Source organism: Lampetra planeri, chromosome 38 (assembly GCF_965212315.1).
Source record: "Lampetra planeri chromosome 38, kcLamPlan1.2.h2, whole genome shotgun sequence".
NCBI lineage: Eukaryota > Metazoa > Chordata > Hyperoartia > Petromyzontiformes > Petromyzontidae > Lampetra > Lampetra planeri.
Genome location: NC_136144.1, coordinates 11,097,328 through 11,115,857, shown reverse-complemented (window position 1 = coordinate 11,115,857; position 18,530 = coordinate 11,097,328).

The window sequence follows — 18,530 nt, the reverse complement described above, 5'->3', positions numbered from 1 at the left end:
TCTGCGTGCACAGGTCGCGAACAGCTCCGGCCACGTGGCTCCCAGTGGTGGGTCCCGCGGGTGTGACGATGTCCACAGCTCAACGGGTCCCGGAGCGCCCCCCCCCCCCCCCCCGCTCTTCACACGGCAGAAGCAGCGGGCAGAGAGAGCGAGCGAGCCCGGTTTAGAGATTGACATCCCTAGAAACGTCGTGCGAAGATACCAGGCCTCGATGTGCACCGTGATTGATAATTGAGATCCGCATATGCAAAGCCTCGCACCAATTTGAAGGAAGGGGCATTGCCTGAAACGTCGACCGAAGCCCTCGTTCTGGCCACCGTCAGCACGCCTGGGAGCTGCTGCCCCCTAGAGAGAGAGAGACGTGTGGATCGCGGCGGATGTTGAGTTTGTTGGATAAAGTGCGCACAGAGAAATCGTCTATCGCAATGGTTTATTTAGAGTAATTATTTTAATAATTCTTATTTTTGTTGCCATTAATTGATTTGTTTATAATGTTTTTATTATGTTCTCAGGTTTTTTGATGCTGTGCTTAGGCAATGCAATTATTGTGCAGCGTTTTGAGATGCAGGCGACGTGAATTCGTGTATGACTACGACTCCTCCTGTACAATGTTACACCAGATGCCCCGCCGATGCCACGCTCTGCCCCGCGTGTGAGCCAACGCATCAACTTATCCTGTTATTCATCAGTCCTCTTCCTCCACCTCCTCTTTCCGTCCCTCTCTCAAATCCTCGCCGTTCCCGTCCCTCTCCCTCCTTACTCCATTATGATTCGCTTCCGAGCAGCACGAAGCCTCTAAGGCAGGGGTCGGCAACCTACGGCTCCGGAGCCGCATACGGCTCTTTACGGACTGCTTCTTGACAATATGTACGTATGTACAGTATGTACTCAGATGCATTGCGGCTCTTGAAATACTGAATTTTGTACCGAATTGGAAAGAAATGGCTCTTGTTATTTTGGTTGCCGACCCCTGCTCTAAAGAGTCTAAGCTATCTCCTCTCCACTCGCCGTTCCACTGCCGGGCGCCAGGGGGCGATGTGAGCTCAGCGCGGACTCAGACGACCAGCAGCAGCATCTTGGAGGCAGGGCCGGATGAAGCGAGTGCGGGGCCTGTAGCACGATGTTATAAAGGGGACCTGAATAAAAAACACAAATATTACAACACAATTTATTTACTGGCATAGTAAAGTAATTGTATTTTTTTACTTGCTATACAGCCAGATAATACCACAAATCGCGAACCTTAAACACCCAGTCGTTCATAAAAGTTAAAGGCGGTATAGTACTATAGTAATAGAGCAAGTGCAGAATCACTGAACCGGAATTGATAGCTTGAAAGTATTTAGCGCGGGGCTCTTGAAAGTGCGGGGCCCGTAGCTACTACATGTGTAGTAGGTTCGAATTAGGTGCACACACACGCAGCTTGGAGGCAACACTATTCATTAAACGGTAAGTAATAACAGGACCCTGCGGGGTGGGCTGGTAGGAATAATACTTAGTACCGGTACAGGGATATCGACCGGGTATAGAGGAGTTAAAGAAAAAAATACTGTATTCTAGTGTAACGTTAATTAAAAGTGTTTGTTTTGACAATAAACGCTGTGAGATTTAAAGACTCGTAGTCTTTCATTTCCAAACGATCACATCTGAGATTAATTGACCTTAGATGGGGAAACTCGAATGCATTTACTAGTATAAAGGTGAAATAAAATAGAGGGAGTAAACGGCACCTTGGTGCATTTTATGTCGTCTACATAGAGTTGAATAAACGGGCGTTTGGCATATTCATATAACAGTACTACATTGAGCAGTGTTTGTTTGGCACTTCGAGTTTTTATTCGCGCGCACGACATGGATACCGAAAACAACCACGACTTTGAAGACCCCAATGGTTGTCTGGACGCCCACGTTGAAAAGATGCTTGCTGAAACAGAGACCGCATTTGCTGCTGGAACCCTTTACAAACTCGCAGTGAAAAGCGTCGTTTCCATGGACCCAGAACCAACCGCAGTTGGTGCTGCTATAACGGTAGCATCGCCACCAAACATGCAGCCAGCAGCTAAATAATCAAAGATTGCAGCACAAGTAGAAATACTTGCGTGTGAATACGATGTAGTGAACACGACAGAGATGTGGTGAACACGGCAGAGATGTGGTGAACACGGCAGAGATGTGGTGAACACGGCAGAGATGTGGTGAACACGGCAGAGATGTGAACACGGCAGAGATGTAATGAACACGACAGAGATGTAGAGATAATAGTGAACACGACAGAGATATAGTGAACACGACAGAGATGTAGAGATGATAGTGAACACGGCAGAGATGTAGTGAACACAGCAGATGTAGTGAACACGGCAGAGATGTAGTGAACACGGCAGAGATGTGGTGAACACGGCAGAGATGTGGTGAACACGACAGAGATGTGGTGAACACGGCAGAGATGTGGTGAACACGGCAGAGATGTAGTGAACACGACAGAGATGTAGAGATGATAGTGAACACGACAGAGATATAGTGAACACGACAGAGATGTAGAGATGATAGTGAACACGACAGAGATGTAGTGAACACGACAGAGATGTAGAGATGATAGTGAACACGACAGAGATGTAGAGATGATAGTGAACACGGCAGAGATGTAGTGAACACAGCAGATGTAGTGAACACGACAGATGTAGTGAACACGGTAGAACTATAAGCGAGTGAATAGCAGCAGCGACGAGGCCTCTCGCTGCCTCTGCTCTGCCGCTGCCGGGCTGCAGATTCAGCCGAGTCAGGTACCACTGCCAATATGCACAACAACAACAATAAACGTGCTGCGTTTCATCTCTGTGTTAATAAGCCTGCTGCACTAGGCCTCACGAAGCCTGCCGCACTAGGCCTCGCGCCGTGCTTTTCGTGCACAAATAAGGCGATTAAATGTATCTCGTCTCTGTGTTAATAAATGTTTCTTGTCTCTGTGTTATAAAAACGTGCTGCGTTTCAGTAAAATAATTGTTTTTAAATAAACGTGCTGCGTTTCATCTCTGTGTTAATAAGCCTGCCGCACTAGGCCTCACGAAGCCTGCCGCACTAGGCCTCGTGCCGTGCTTTTCGTGCACAAATAAGGCGATTAAATGTATCTTGTCTCTGTGTTAATAAATGTTTCTTGTCTCTGTGTTATAAAAACGTGCTGCGTTTCAGTAAAATAATTGTTTTTAAATAAACGTGCTGCGTTTCATCTCTGTGTTAATAAGCCTGCCGCACTAGGCCTCACGAAGCCTGCCGCACTAGGCCTCGTACCGTGCTTTTCGTGCACAAATAAGGCGATTAAATGTATCTCATCTCTGTGTTAATAATTGTTTCTTGTCTCTGTGTTAAAAAACGTGCTGCGTTTCAGTAAAATAATTGTTTTTAAATAAACGTGCTGCGTTTCATCTCTGTGTTAATAAGCCTGCCGCACTAGGCCTCACGAAGCCTGCCGCACTAGGCCTCGTGCCGTGCTTTTCGTGCACAAATAAGGCGATTAAATGTATCTCGTCTCTGTGTTAATACATGTTTCTTGTCTCTGTGTTATAAAAACGTGCTGCGTTTCAGTAAAATAATTGTTTTTAAATAAACGTGCTGCGTTTCATCTCTGTGTTAATAAGCCTGCCGCACTAGGCCTCACGAAGCCTGCCGCACTAGGCCTCGTGCCGTGCTTTTCGTGCACAAATAAGGCGATTAAATGTATCTCGTCTGTGTTAATAAATGTTTCTTGTCTCTGTGTTAAAAAAACGTGCTGCGTTTCAGTAAAGTAATTGTTTTTAAATAAACGTGCTGCGTTTCATCTCTGTGTTAATAAGCCTGTCGCACTAGGCCTCACGAAGCCTGCCGCACTAGGCCTCGTGCCGTGCTTTTCGTGCACAAATAAGGCGATTAAATGTATCTCGTCTGTGTTAATAAATGTTTCTTGTCTCTGTGTTAAAAAGCGTGCAGCGTTTCAGTAACGTAATTTTTTAAATAAACGTGCTGCGTTTCAGTAAAGTAATAAAGCGAAGTTTAAAGTTTTGCCGTGATGCGCCGGAAGCGACGGCCATCTTGTTTAATTCACATATCGCAGGGGGAGCGGGCGGCCATCTTGTCAGACAGGGTCATTCCAAGTGTTTGCAGTAGGGGGCGATGTTGATACACGGACGGACGGACAAACGCGGACGGACGGACGGACAAACGCGGACGGACGGACGGACAAACGCGGACGGACGGACGGACAAACGCGGACGGACGGACGGACAAACGCGGACGGACGGACGGACGGACACATTAATCTATTGGTGGTCTGGTCCACTTCGTTCCTACCAGTATAACACTGTACATAAGGTGGTGACCACCTTCCTCAACTCACTAACACTCTGGAACACGACACAGACTGGACCAGGCAGGCAACGGCCTGCCTGGCCCAGGACGACGACTCGGGACTTGAAGACCGATGATGTCTTCACTTTGGAGTACAGTACAACCGCCTTGCTCTCCGTTCACACCACGCTTATATCTGCTTTGGCGTGGCCGGCTCCGCCCAGGTGTGGCTGGCTCTCTCCTGGCCACGCCTCCCTTCCCAGGACACGCCTCACTTCTCCCACCTCTGGGAAGGTCTGGATCCCTCCAGCACGTGACCCCCCAGGCACCCCCTTGGGGCCCCCAGCCCTCGTACGGGCCAACACAGTAGTGACCGTTCTATATCACTACACATGTGTAGTAGCTACTACACGTGTAGTAGCTACTACCTATGTAGTAGCTACTACATGTGTAGCTACTACACGTGTAGCTACTTTTGCTACTAGGATAATCCGGCACTGCTTGGAGGGATGGTCTGCCCGTCATAGGAATGTGGAAAGTCACCACTGGATTAGGGTCTCCAATGGAATCGCTCCAAACTCGCGCGAGTGAGGCGGCAGAGATATGTGGAGAACACAGACCATGTCATTATTATCAGGGCGTGTTTGTTCGTGTGAATGTTTTTTTGCCACAAGTGCGTGTGGTTAATGCAGACTTGATGCCTTGCATAAGGTTCCTATTTTGTGTTTGAACACCTGAACACAACGGCTTTATTGCCAGAAGGGGTGTAAAACCTATTCTTATTTTTCATCATTTTGAATACTCGCAATGAAAAGGTCCCACAGACAAGAGAGACCCGAGCTTGATCCAGGCATAGGGGCGTCTTGCTCAAGGCACTGCTGGCTGACGAGCCTCCACTGGAGCCGGCTCCACGTGCAGTGTCGTCCGCTCTTCCACGCCGACCCTTCCACGTGCGGGAAGAGGCGATGGTGCCCACTCTTTACCCCGCCACGCAACCTGCCGGCCGACTCACCGCAGCGTTCCCCTTTGAGTTATAATCACCCGTCATCCAGCAGTGGAATACTCGTGGCCGACGACGTACCTTCATGGACGAAGGGCTCACGGATTTGCCTTCAGCGGTGCCTGACGGATCGATTTCCGTGGATGCGCACGCACGCACAGCACGCACGCACAGCACGCACGCACAGCACGCACAGCACGCACGCACAGCACGCACGCACAGCACGCACGCACAGCACGCACGCACAGCAAGCACGCACAGCAAGCACGCACGCACGCACAGCACGCACAGCAAGCACGCACAGCACGCACAGCACGCACGCACAGCACGCACGCACAGCACGCACAGCACGCACACACAGCACGCACGCACAGCACGCACGCACAGCACGCACAGCACGCACGCACAGCACGCACGCACAGCACGCACGCACAGCACGCACAGCACGCACACACAGCACGCACGCACAGCACGCACACAGCACGCACGCACAGCACGCACACACAGCACGCACAGCACGCACGCACAGCACGCACGCACAGCACGCACACACAGCACGCACGCACAGCAAGCACGCACAGCACGCACAGCACGCACACACAGCACGCACAGCACGCACGCACAGCACGCACAGCACGCACGCACAGCACGCACAGCACGCACACACAGCAAGCACGCACAACACGCACAGCACGCACGCACAGCACGCACAGCACGCACGCACAGCACGCACAGCACGCACGCACAGCACGCACAGCACGCACACACAGCACGCACACACAGCACGCACAGCACGCACGCACAGCAAGCACGCACAGCACGCACAGCACGCACAGCACGCACGCACAGCACGCACGCACAGCACGCACAGCACGCACGCACAGCAAGCACGCACAGCAAGCACGCACAGCACGAACGCACAGCACGCACGCACAGCACGCACAGCACGCACAGCACGCACGCACAGCACGCACAGCACGCACGCACAGCAAGCACGCACAGCACGCACAGCACGCACGCACAGCAAGCACGCACAGCACGCACAGCACGCACGCACAGCACGCACAGCACGCACAGCACGCACAGCACGCACGCACAGCACGCACGCACAGCACGCACAGCAAGCACGCACAGCAAGCACAGCAAGCACGCACAGCACGCACGCACAGCACGCACAGCACGCACAGCACGCACAACACGCACGCACAGCACGCACAGCACGCACGCACAGCAAGCACGCACAGCACGCACACACAGCACGCACAGCACGCACAGCACGCACGCACAGTACGCACGCACAGCACGCACAGCAAGCACGCACAGCAAGCACAGCAAGCACGCACAGCACGCACGCACAGCACGCACAGCACGCACGCACAACACGCACGCACAGCACGCACAGCACGCACGCACAGCAAGCACGCACAGCACGCACGCACAGCACGCACAGCACGCACAGCACGCACGCACAGCACGCACAGCACGCACGCACAGCACGCACAGCAAGCACGCACAGCACGCACGCACAGCACGCACGCACAGCACGCACGCACAGCACGCACAGCACGCACGCACAGCACGCACGCACAGCACGCACAGCACGCACGCACAGCAAGCACGCACAGCACGCACAGCACGCACGCACAGCACGCACAGCACGCACGCACAGCACGCACGCACAGCACGCACAGCAAGCACGCACAGCACGCACAGCACGCACAGCACGCACGCACAGCAAGCACGCACAGCAAGCACAGCAAGCACGCACAGCACGCACGCACAGCACGCACAGCACGCACGCACAGCACGCACGCACAGCACGCACAGCAAGCACGCACAGCACGCACAGCACGCACAGCACGCACAGCACGCACGCACGCACAGCACGCACAGCACGCACGCACAGCAAGCACGCACAGCAAGCACAGCAAGCACGCACGCACAGCACGCACGCACAGCACGCACAGCACGCACGCACAGCACGCACAGCACGCACGCACAGCACGCACAGCACGCACACACAGCACGCACGCACAGCACGCACAGCACGCACAGCAAGCACGCACAGCACGCACAGCACGCACAGCACGCACGCACAGCACGCACGCACAGCACGCACAGCACGCACAGCACGCACACACAGCACGCACGCACAGCACGCACAGCACGCACAGCACGCACGCACAGCACGCACAGCACGCACGCACAGCAAGCACGCACAGCACGCACAGCAAGCACGCACAGCACGCACAGCACGCACGCACAGCACGCACGCACGCACAGCACGCACAGCACGCACGCACAGCACGCACGCACAGCACGCACAGCAAGCACGCACAGCAAGCACAGCAAGCACGCACAGCACGCACGCACAGCACGCACAGCACGCACGCACAGCACGCACAACACGCACGCACAGCACGCACAGCACGCACGCACAGCACGCACAGCAAGCACGCACAGCACGCACGCACAGCACGCACAGCACGCACGCACAGCACGCACGCACAGCACGCACAGCAAGCACGCACAGCACGCACGCACAGCACGCACAGCACGCACGCACAGCACGCACAACACGCACGCACAGCACGCACAGCACGCACGCACAGCACGCACAGCAAGCACGCACAGCACGCACGCACAGCACGCACAGCACGCACAGCACGCACAGCACGCACGCACAGCACGCACAGCAAGCACGCACGCACAGCACGCACGCACAGCACGCATGCACAGCACGCACAGCACGCACGCACAGCAAGCACAGCACGCATGCACAGCACGCACAGCACGCACGCACAGCACGCACGCACAGCACGCACGCACAGCACGCACAGCACGCACGCACAGCAAGCACGCACAGCAAGCACAGCAAGCACGCACAGCACGCACGCACAGCACGCACAGCACGCACGCACAGCACGCACGCACAGCACGCACAGCAAGCACGCACAGCACGCACAGCACGCACGCACGCACAGCACGCACAGCACGCACGCACAGCAAGCACGCACAGCAAGCACAGCAAGCACGCACAGCACGCACGCACAACACGCACGCACAGCACGCACAGCACGCACGCACAGCAAGCACGCACAGCACGCACAGCACGCACAGCACGCACGCACAGCACGCACAGCACGCACGCACAGCACGCACGCACAGCACGCACGCACAGCACGCACAGCACGCACAGCACGCACAGCACGCACGCACAGCACGCACGCACAGCACGCACGCACAGCACGCACGCACAGCACGCACGCACAGCACGCACAGCACGCACAGCACGCACGCACAGCACGCACAGCACAGCACGCACAGCACGCACGCACAGCAAGCACAGCACGCACGCACAGCACGCACAGCACGCACAGCACGCACGCACAGCACGCACAGCACGCACAGCAAGCACAGCAAGCACGCACAGCACGCACAGCACGCACAGCACGCACGCACAGCACGCACAGCACGCACAGCACGCACACACAGCACGCACAGCACAGCACGCACAGCAAGCACGCACAGCAAGCACGCACAGCAAGCACGCACAGCACGCACGCACAGCACGCACGCACAGCACGCACAGCACGCACGCACAGCACGCACGCACAGCACGCACGCACGCACAGCACGCACAGCACGCACGCACAGCACGCACAGCACGCACGCACAGCACGCACGCACAGCAAGCACGCACAGCACGCACGCACAGCAAGCACGCACAGCACGCACAGCAAGCACGCACAGCACGCACAGCACGCACAGCAAGCACGCACAGCACGCACGCACAGCAAGCACGCACAGCACGCACAGCACGCACGCACAGCACGCACGCACAGCACGCACGCACAGCAAGAAGCCCCCAACGCCGAGCGTGTGACCTTGCTTCGGCTTTCTCGACCAATTTGCATAATGGAGATTTTTATTCGAGGCTTTTGGTTAATGTACAACCATTAGCATGTATAACCATTACCATGTTTAACCATTACCATGTTTAACCATAACCATGTTTAACCATAACCATAGTGACGAATTGGCCACGTTATGTTGACGTGACAACCCTTACTAGTTGGCTGTGTCGGGTGGTGGCGGGTTTTATGACACATTTATATATTTACGCGATCTAACCCAAAAAACCTCTATTATGGATGCTATTAGTCGCGAAAGCCTACGTGTTAAACTGTGCTGTACTAGTAACTAATTAGCAACGTTTTGTTTCTGACACTTTATTAATGTATCCACAACTCTGCGGCTGTCCGCCTGATGACGGTGGTGGTGGTGGTTGTTGTGATTACCCGGCGAAACGTAACGGTGCTCGAAATTGTGAATGTGTGTAGCGGGGTTTATTCTCAAACACACAACCGGTGTGTGCTGTGCTGCTAACGTATTGGCAACTTGTGTGTTGTTCACGTGACAACAGCCTTACTAATTGGCCGTGTCGGGTGGTGGTGGCGGGTTTGACGACGACACATTCATGTTCGCGCGATGGAACCCGCCCACGCGAGCTGAGCTCCGCGGGGTTTGCCGGCCCGGCTCGCCCTGGCAGGGAGCGAGCCGGCTCGCCCTGGCAGGGAGCGAGCCGGCTCACGGTGACGCTCACGGCGACGGCGGGAGCCGTCAGCTCCGCGGGGGGACACTTTTATCCGCAGCAGATGGGGGGGGGGGGGGTGTCACCGCCTTGAAGTTGATGGTGGTGAGCGAAACACATTCTGCTGATGGGGATAGGTTGGGGGGGGGGGCAATGAAAATGTCACGACTGTGGCTCGGCAGCAGTTAAAGGGCTAATTGGATTCCGGGCCGTACTGTTGGAAAAGGCGGATTTAGATGGCGGGGGTTGACGATACCATCTCGCGCGCGCCCCCGACGGTCGGACGGTGGCAAGGTGAGCCGGGCCGAGGCGAGGCGCTCACCGCCAACTGGGATTTGAGCCCAGAAGGCGTAAATCAGAGATGACCGCGGGGGAAATTGAACTCCATTTTATTCGCTCGTGGGGGATGGTGGTGGGGGGGGGGGCTCAGATAGGAAGCTGATAGAGAGGAGTCTGTAATTTAAAGGGATTCGCCTCGATGGGGGGGGGGGAAGATACCGCGTGTCGTCGATGGGGTGGAACGGTGGCACAATGGTTAGAGCAATGCCCCCATTAACCTGCTAACCTCATGGTGGTTGTGCCTATCCTTAGCCATAACAAACCTGGGCGGGTTCAAATGAATTTGTTTGAGCAGGCTGAGACCTCGCGAGACCACGGATACCGTAGTCGCTTTAACACGTAGGCTTTCGCGACCAATGTTATTCATAATCAACGTTTTTGGGTTTAGATCGCGTTATTTATAAATGTGTCGTAACCCTCCACCACCCGACACGGCCAATCAGTAAAAATGTGTCACGTTGACAAAAGACAAATAGTTCACTGCTTTAGCCCACCGGTGTGTTGACGACCTGGGTCACTGAGAACAATAGCTGACAAACAATAGCTGAGAACAATGGCTGAGCACAATAGTTGACTAACTAACTAAGGGAACGGGGGGGGGGACAAGCAGCGAAGCGAAATATAAATCTGCCAAAAAAACCGAATTGCAATTACAGAGGAACTCGAAACGGTGCGGCACCATAAATCGATACAAACTAAAACGTACGCTTCCTGCAAAGGAAGTTTTGCTCGGAGAAAATAAATTACTTTATCCGAGCATCAGTGCTGAGCCCTGCACACGTTCATCAACCCACGCCGACCAGCGTGGTGAAGTTTCTAGTGAAACGACCGCCCTACCGCGCCCTCTCTGTGTCACCAGAGGCAGCGGGGTGCACTCGACACTTTGTACAATAAAATCACCGGTTTCAGTGAAATATAAAAGACGTGGAAAATGATGATCGCCCGAAAGAGGCAGGTTGGAGCACGAAGCTTTGTTGTTGAAATTCTGTCCAGCTGAGATAAAAAAATAAAAAAGTTTAACTGCCATCCCATAAAGATACCTAATGTACAACAAAGCTCGATTGAATGTGACCTCTACATCCAGAGGTCAAGCCTCTGGTCAGATAACAATGTTTACACACGGCCTGTGTGGAGCACTTGGTCACATATTAAATAGAGCAGAGCACGGGGAGAGAGGCGAGAGAGGGGAATAGCATGGAAATGGACATAGGGAGAGAGAGGCAGAGAGAGAGGAGAGAGAGGGGAGAGGGGTGTGAGGGCGTGGAGTCTGCTGAGCACTCCCCCCAGCACGCTTTCTCGCGCATCCGCCTCCACGCCTCGGCTTCCACAGCTGGTGGCGGGGCCGGGGGAGGCGCAATTACAGCCGCCACTTCGGACTCACGCCGCGCGCTTCGAGGTCAAGCGCCTCTGAAGAGACCGCGTCCAGCCACTGGCCAAGCAAAGACTCCCTGCTCTCAGCGACGTCACCATGGACGCGCAAATCGACGCCCCCCCTACGGAGGGGTTCAGGGCCGGGAGGCCCGGCAGAAACGACCCCGGCCGGCCGCGTCGCGAGCCCTCCTCGTGGCCCTGGCACGCCACGAGAAGGGGGAGCAGCAAAGAAAAGTGTGAGCCACCCCATCTGTTCCATCTGTACGGGGTTTAGAATCCCCCCACCCCTCGCACACGCGTGGGGCTTTTTCTCCAATAGGCACCGGGTTACTCCCACACGAGTAGACACGCATCCACTGGCTGACAACACCTTCAAGATTATAGAAGGATTCGCAGATTGTTGGCAGCACCGAGACTCGCCGCGTGGCTGCTGATGCTGCCAGCGGATCCTCCTCGGGCCTCTGAGCCGTCTCCCCCCCCCCCACTCTCTCTCGACCGGCTGCGAGAGCGAGTGAACGATCCCACGGTTGGCCTCTGGATTGGCTCATCAAAAGGGTGCTGATTGAGAATGCGATGCGATCGAGCCACAGGTCAATCGAACGGCGTCGGTAATCCGACCACGCGGCGCGTGGCGAATTCGCACGGCGAGGACGTGCATGCAGTGGGCAACATTGCCGGGGTGGCAGGGCAATGTTGTACTGGACTGCATTGCTTTGATTTTTTTTTCACAATTGTTTTACTGAAGAAAAAAATGCTGCACTATTGACGGCTGTGCCGGATAACGTGATTTAAAAGAAAATCAACTTCTTCGGTATGTTGGCCATCAGTTCAGAAGCTAAATGCAAATGTCGAGGTCAGGCTCGCCACTACGAGAGGGCTTTCAGGGGTCGTACTGCTGCTGCTGCTCCTCCATTGAAGGAGCAACTGAATGCGGTGATTTACGAGTGAATAGGGCCCATTGTTTGGGTCACGTGGCCACAATCGCACTACTACGAATGGCTTGTGTCTTACATGTTTCCCTTCACGGAGGAGATGTGAGCATCGGCCTGATGATCGTGGTGGTGTTGGTGGTGGTGTCCTGATGCGGTCGATGGTCACCACCACTGGAGTCTTCAGGGAATGCCAAAGCCAGGACGTGCGGAGTTCGTGTCTCGAGTGAGGTGTTCACGAGGCACGCCCGCGTTGTTCCACTCTGCTGGCAGAGCGAGAGTAGCAGGTGTTGCCTGATCCAGCTCCGATTCGCTGATGGTCGAAAAACGTGATAAGAGAGTAGGCCGATAGAACAGATGATGAAAACAACGTTAATTAAGCTATTGTGCAGCCATCCGTGGGCAGATGTGAAATGAACATTAATATTCAACGTCCTTTGCTTTCGAGCCCAATATCATGATAAATACATTTATATTTTTGTTAAACAATCAGATCGTGTAGGTATAATGTCAATTCGAGCGATGCACCTTCCTTCACCTGACACAGACGGCTGTCACGATAGACAAACGTTCCCAAGTGATTTATAGTTTTTTCTTTGTAAAACATTGCTCGCTTCTCAACGCGAAGTGGATTTCTGGAAGAAGGAGTAGAAGAAGATCAATGGGCATATTTGTCCCGGTGACACCTTGATTTGTGTGGCTGTGTCTGCTGGTTGGCGTTATAACTGGCGCGATCTGGCCGATCAAACTAATTATGGATCCTGAATTGTAAATTGATCCAACGTGTCAGTCTTGACTACACAGAAAGCGAGTGCCAATACGGGGATAAAATACACTCGAGTGTCTTGCTTCTTGTTCAAACGATTGCAAGCAGAATATTGTCCCATTACAACGTGGGATGTTGGGCCAATGGCTCCACTCACACTCCAACTGGGATACAAGTTGGAATTTAAAAATGGCACGACTGGAGTTTCCAGAGGAAGCGAATCACGGTGATCTGTCCTGGATGTTATGAAGGCGCGCGTTAGTGTCTCAGCATCAGGCTGAGAAAAATGCGTCGCAGCTTGAGCAATGTGTCATAGATATACAAACAAGATACCTCGGTCATATTCCTGAAACATTACGCAGGAGGAAGATCTTGATTGAAAATCACCCCGACGTTTCTCATTTCGGCCTCGCAGCGAGCGTACAACCCACTCGGGTGATCATTCACACGGATTTATGTCATTTCGTTGATAGCGAGGTCCAAAAAGTCGTGGGGGATATTTTATTTGTCTCTATCGAAATTTTACATTTAAAAAAACAATTACCTTTTTTACGCTTACTCTTGAGAGACGTCGATCTCTGCGGCCGATCCAAAGGTTACATTCTCCAAACTTCCCCCATGATGATGATCGACACAAAGAGTCACCAAACGTACGATGAAATGACCCGACGATTAAACCCGCGATGAAATCTAGAAGTAGACGAGAGCGAGTTTCTACGGTGGCTTTTTGGAGGAAGCTGAACTTAGTGATTAAAATGAAGAGAGCAGACGTGGCCTACAGGCTAAACGAAGAAGGCAAAATGAAGAGAGCGACGGACATCTGTGAAATACAAAGAGCTTCATAGCTCGTCGGATTCCTCCCGCAGTCTAAAATCATGATTCCGATTGTGGATTGTTGCATCGGCAAAGATTGTGAGAGGCGACTGCTTACGACGTCACTTCGCAACAATAACAACAGCGACGCAACTGTTCCACATTTGCTGCTGCGCAGTTTCATCCGAGCGGCTCGAGATCGCCACGACGCAGAGGGGAGTCTCATCCCAAGAGGCGCCACGCCAAGGAAGGCTGTGACCGTCACCCTCTCTCCTCTCTGGCCAAATACAACAACAGCTGCCAGGAACATTTTGCATTCGTGTCACCGAGCAAGCGCAGCTCGACGTTTCGTAAATCACCAAACCGGCAGCAGCGTGTCCCGAGTCGGATTATCGGTTCATTCCGGTCGTTCGTCAAAGTCTGCTGCGACTCGTGTCTCGGGTCCTGAATGTTCACCCACAATGCATCACTCTGGGCCCTGCAATCTTGGCACGCGAAGGCGAGGCCAACTCTATTCGGCTTATACATTGCAGAAAGAAAAGTAATAAAATACTTCTAATCTGACTCTTGATGATGAATATGAAATGCCTCCGACCGTCACTTCTTCTGACAGTCCAAACGAAGCCATGGAGATGAACCGCGACAGACCACGTGCCGACCTGCGGCAGGGCACTGCCATCACAACGGCGCTGCGCTGACGATGTTGGCTCCAGCGTGTGACTGTGTGTCAGTGTGTGTGTGTGTGTCAGTGTGTGTGTGTGTCAGTGTGTGTGTGTCAGTGTGTGTGTCAGTGTGTGTGTCAGTGTGTGTCAGTGTGTCAGTGTGTGTCAGTGTGTGTGTGTGTCAGTGTGTGTGTGTCAATGTGTGTGTGTCAGTGTGTGTCAGTGTGTGTCAGTGTGTGTGTGTCAGTGTGTGTCAGTGTGTGTGTCAGTGTGTGTGTGTCAGTGTGTGTGTGTGACTGTGTGTCAGTGTGTGTCAGTGTGTGTGTCAGTGTGTGTGTGTCAGTGTGTATGTCAGTGTGTGTGTGTCAGTGTGTGTGTGTGACTGTGTGTGTGACTGTGTGTCAGTGTGTGTCAGTGTGTGTGTCAGTGTGTGTCAGTGTGTCAGTGTGTGTCAGTGTGTGTGTCAGTGTGTGTGTGTGTCAGTGTGTGTGTGTCAGTGTGTGTCAGTGTGTGTGTCAGTGTGTGTGTGTCAGTGTGTGTGTGTGACTGTGTGTCAGTGTGTGTCAGTGTGTGTGTCAGTGTGTGTCAGTGTGTGTGTGTCAGTGTGTGTGTGTCAGTGTGTGTCAGTGTGTGTGTGTCAGTGTGTGTGTGTGACTGTGTGTGTGTGTCAGTGTGTGTGTGTAGGTGCTCGCTAACAGCACATGCCCCTACAGTCTGTTAAGGCTATACGGGGGATCTTTATCTTTGTGTGTCAGTGTGTGTGGCAGCGATAGTGTAGCGGTTAGCGCGCTGCGCTATGAACCCGGCGACCCGGGTTCGATTCCCGCTCACGGCCAACACCAATGACGATTATCTGAACCGGTCCTGGGCCTCCCCTAGGTCGACTCAGCCTCAAATGAGTACCTTGTGCGGTGTGTAAACATCGCCACGAGGGAGACACAGGCGGGTGCTCGGCACCCACCCCCTCGTGTGCCGTGCCGGCCTTCATAGGTGCTCGCTAACAGCACTTGCCCCTACAGTCTGTTAAGGCTACACGGGGGATCTTTGTCTTTGGGCTCTCCAGGGGCCCTCAAATGGGGACCCACACCGAAACCAACAGCTGTTAATCATCCTGAGTCCCACCAGTGTGCCCCAGACGAACGGGTGATCCATCCTGTGTAACAGGGTAATACATCCTATTGGCTCATGCAACTCTTGTTTAGAGCTTCAGCCTTTACACATTCTGGGACGCAATATCCGTCGTGCCTCGCACCCCCAGAGAGGGCACCACCCACGTGCCGCCCCCCACCACCCCAGGTGAAGAAGCTCTACTCTGGAGCGGCGATTTGTGACAATGTATCGGCCCATTCCTGCGGCGTTGGGAGGGAGGGGGGGTCATGCTCTTTCCAGTTCGCTCGATGTTGTGCGGGGGGGGGTGACGGGACATGTTGAGAAGGTGACTAAAGCAATGCACTCCGTGCGCGGCGTCTGTCTCGAGCGTGATGACTTCTGCTTGTTAGTGAACGACGCCGGAACTTCCACGACCCGGGAAACGACCCACCAACACTCACTGCTTCACAAACACTCACTGCTTCACCAACACTCACTGCTTCACCAACACTCACTGCTTCACCAACACTCACTGCTTCACCAACACTCCCTGCTTCCATAAACACTCACTGCTTCACCAACACTCCCTGCTTCACCAACACTCCCTGCTTCACCAACACTCACTGCTTCACCAACACTCACTGCTTCATCAACACTCACTGCCTCCACCAACACTCACTGCTTCACCAACACTCCCTGCTTCACCAACACTCACTGCTTCACCAACACTCCCTGCTTCATCAACACTCACTGCTTCACCAACATTCACTGCTTCATCAACACTCACTGCTTCATCAACACTCACTGCTTCACCAACACTCACTGCTTCACCAACACTCCCTGCTTCACCAACACTCACTGCTTCATCAACACTCACTGCTTCACCAACACTCACTGCTTCACCAACACTCACTGCTTCATCAACACTCCCTGCTTCATCAACACTCACTGCTTCACCAACACTCACTGCTTCATCAACACTCACTGCTTCATCAACACTCACTGCTTCACCAACACTCACTGCTTCACCAACACTCCCTGCTTCACCAACACTCACTGCTTCATCAACACTCACTGCTTCACCAACACTCACTGCTTCATCAACACTCCCTGCTTCACCAACACTCACTGCTTCATCAACACTCACTGCTTCATCAACACTCACTGCTTCCAGCAACACTCACTGCCTCCCCCACCCCGCCCCCACCGCTTTCCCTTAAGCTAATTTTAAACCGTTCCGTATTTCACCTAGATTGTATCTGTTGATTTGTTTGGGGGGTGATATTACATTTAAAATAAAATATGACAACAAGAGGAAGGCCACCCTTTACTGAGAGCCGACATCAGAGAGACAGCATCGGAGACGGCGCCGTCTTCTCCGCGTCGCCGACAGATCACGCGATTGGGAAACAAAGATAAAGATCCCCCGTATAGCCTTATACAGACTGTGGGGGCAAGTGCTGTTAGCGAGCACCTATGACGGCCGGAAAGGCACACGAGGGGGTAGAGTGGTCAGCACCACGCCAGGCCGCCTTTGTCTCCCTGATGGTCGATGTTTACTACACACCGCGCCAGGTACTCATTTCAGGCTGAGTCGACCTAGGGGACGCCCAGGACCAGTACAGATAATCGTCACCGGTGTTGGCCGTGAGCGGGAATCGAACTCTCGGCGCCGGGTTCGTAGCGCAGCGTAGCGCTAACCACTACACCACCGCTCCCCACTAAACACAGTACACACACACACAGTACACACACACACAGTAGACACACAGTACACACACACACACAGTACACACACACAGTACACACACACAGTACACACACAGTACACACACACAGTACACACACACACAGCACACACAGTACACACACACACAGTACACACACACACAGTAGACACACAGTACACACACACACACAGTACACACACACAGTACACACACACAGTACACAGACACAGCACACACAGTACACACAAACAGTACACAGAGTACACACACAGTACACACACACAGTACACAGTACACAGAGTACACACACAGTCACACACAGTACACCAACACATAGTACATACACAGTACACACAACACACACAGTACACACAAAGTACACACAGTACACACACACAGTACACACACAGTCACACACAGTACACACACGCACAGCACACACAGTACACCAACACATAGTACCTACACAGTACACACAACACACACAGTACACACAAAGTACACAGAGTACAGATAGCTCTGTCATAAGCATCCGTGATCGGGAAAACCAACCGCTCGTCCGGTCAACAACAACAACAACAACATCATTGCAAGGTGACATGAACGCTGGAGATTTAGGCCGCACCTCGCTCAGTTTCTGGCGTTACTGAAAAGCAGAAAACTCCGTCCTGTGTGTGTGGGAGTCAGAGTGCTGGCGTCACGGATCGAGCTACGGAGACTCTTCTACTTATGAACGAGTTAGGTGTTGTACGGCATGCACACACAACACGGGGAATGGCTTTTAAGGTTGTATAATCTCATGCAGATGTAGATGCCACTGGTTCTTCACGTTCTGCAGATGTAGATGCCACTGGTTCTTCACGTTCTGCAGATGTAGATGCCACTGGTTCTTCACGTTCTACAGATGTAGATGCCACTGG